Genomic DNA, 2,650 nt, shown 5'->3' on the forward strand with positions numbered 1-2,650 from the left:
TATCACTTACATACGGAATGGGAGACTCTGACCCTACAAGCTGACATTTAGCTGAAGTCCAGAACGCATGAACAGTTCTGGAACTTACTGGTAGAGGAAAAGTACCCAAACATGAGAAATGTGCTACCTCCTTGACTGCATGATTCGGCTCTACTTATTGATGTGAGTCAGCCTTTTCCCACATACAGATCATTAAGTCCAAGTACGTTCCACCATGAATGATGCTCCTTTGGAAGTGTGCTTAAGGCTGGCTGTCAGCAGCTACTGTCCGGACTATGCATCTGGCTCATTCCATTCAGTGCAAGTCATCACAGTGAACTCAGGTAATGACCAAAAATGTACTCAGTTAATTGTGTTGTGTTGTGCAATGTGGACTCATGCAGTTATGCAAGGTACATAAACATACATTGTACTTATAAAGAATTCTCAATGCATTTATGAATAAATATATAAATAAATGAATAAAAATAAATATATGTTTTGCATTTTTTTAGTTGGTAGATAATTTTGACTTGATCATTTTATAACTAGCTCACATGCTGCAAAAATGTGAGCACCCCTGCACTTGTATATAAAGCTCTTTCTCATAACATATGAGTTTCTATGAATTTGTTTCTCTAGTCAACCCAGACTACCACAGAGGGGATTCATGAAGGATTGGTAGGCTCAGGACAATTTGGGAGGGAAATTCTGAGGCCCCAGTTATCTAGAAGGTGGAAGAGTGAGACACAGGCCCCAGATGGCCCTGCAGATTGCCTGCCATGTGGGGAGGGAGAAGAGAAAAAGGCTACCTCTGTGGTGAAATCCAGGGTAGGGATTTGGTCTGCCAGGTCCCAAGGAAGTCCTGAAGACTCCCAGCCCAGGAGTCCAGTCAGAGAACAGATCCATTTTCTGCCCTTTCCTTCAGTAGTCTGCAAAGAAAGCTGGCTCCCTGTCCTCTGGAACACATCTTCTCCTCCCTGCTCCTGCTTCTTTCTGTTCCCTGCTTGATGCTGTCACTCTGATTGCCTCTTCCTGGTTCAGAGAGCCTGCTCTCTACAGCTATCGGGGTTAGCATGCATGTAACTGGTGCAGTCAGTGTTAGGGGTGTATGGCGGGTGGTGGGGTGGGGGTGGTGGGGCTCTGGAGCACTCCTGTGGGGATGTGGCCCCTCTGGTGTGTGTGTGTAGTGGGGTAGTGGGTATGCAGTAGTGCTTCAGTCTAGCAGGGGCCTTACACTGAGGGGGTCATTCTTCCTTGCTCACTGCTCATTCTTGCCAACTTCTGGGCACACAGCTTCCTTAATCCAGTTCCTGGCACTCCAAGATTCTGCCCATTCCCGTGCATTCCCGAGCAGGCTGGGCTGATTTCTCAGTCCTGAATATGCTGTTCTTTCATCGATCTGCCTTGGAGCCTCACTCCCTTTGAGTTTCCTGATCTCCTTCAAATTTCTAGGTGTGTTAATATGTTAATTCCCGAATAAAACCATCTCATTCCTTTTGAAGGTCACACGTAAAAGTTCTCCCCTCCAGTCTTCTTTATAACCACCCTCCTCCCACCCCTAAGGCTACCACCCATCCTGGAGAGGCGAAGTCATGACTGTCAGAGAGGAGTGACCAGGACCGAGAAATCACCAGCTCTTAACCCCCTACAAATGTGGGGGCAGAGGACCTGCCTTGAAGCACTCAGCACTGTAAGAGGGACATCACTGAGCAATCGCTCTGGCTTCACCTACCTGCCCTTGACCTTTGCAGAATTTAGAGATAAAATCTGCTGCATAGTTTTATGTTTGCTTCCTGACCATTTCTCCAAGAATAGTTCTGGTACCTGAAGATTCTGTGATGAATGGATGAAATGAACCCACAGCTGAGAGTCATGTGACTGGAGACCCTCAGAAGTGAACAGGAGACATCTCTAACCAACCATAGGGTATGGTGTCTATCCTAAGAAAAGTTATTTCCGACGGCACATTGGATGAGGTACTGTGGAAGCCTCACCCCACATGTGCTCATTCCCTCTTTCCACCCCACCCCCACCCCTGCTCTCCCTCTCTCTCCCCATCTCCGTTCAACTATTCAAATGCCTTTCCTATTGAACTCAACTTCATCAAAATTTCAACCAGGAGATAGAATGCACTTTTAAAAGAAGTCAACTCTGTGTTCCTTGGGAATTCAAATGCGTGTGCTCTGTATACCAAGGGAATGTTCTTCTCTGGAGAACATCCCATTTTGGAGTACAGACAACAAGTTCCAGGACACCAAAATTCCTAACAGCAATCCCTGGAGGTCCAGGAGACCATGGCAGCACGTGGAGAAAGGGAAGCCACTCTGCTTTGCTTGTCTCTCTCCCCACCGGCCACAGTTGACATTCCTACCTCAAAGCCTTTGACCCCTGCAGTCCCTTGGCTTCAGATGTCCTCTCTACCTCCCTGTCTTTCATTTCCATTTCCCCCTGCCTAAGTTGTACCCATGCTTTGAGTTCCATCTCAAATACTACTTTGACCAAGAAGTGCCTGATCCTCCAAGAGATTCAAACCGTCCCTCTCATTTTCCCATAGCACGTTCTTCTCATCTCTATGGTGATATTCATCCCATGTTTCCGGTCTTAGGTTGTGTTCCTGGTTGCCTCTTCTTCTAAATGCAGGTGTCAGGGTTGTGCTTGGCTCATCTCT

This window comes from Echinops telfairi, unplaced genomic scaffold (genome assembly GCF_000313985.2).
Source record: "Echinops telfairi isolate 266 unplaced genomic scaffold, ASM31398v2 ScPeMD7_7469;HRSCAF=8507_1, whole genome shotgun sequence".
Classification (NCBI taxonomy): domain Eukaryota; kingdom Metazoa; phylum Chordata; class Mammalia; order Afrosoricida; family Tenrecidae; genus Echinops; species Echinops telfairi.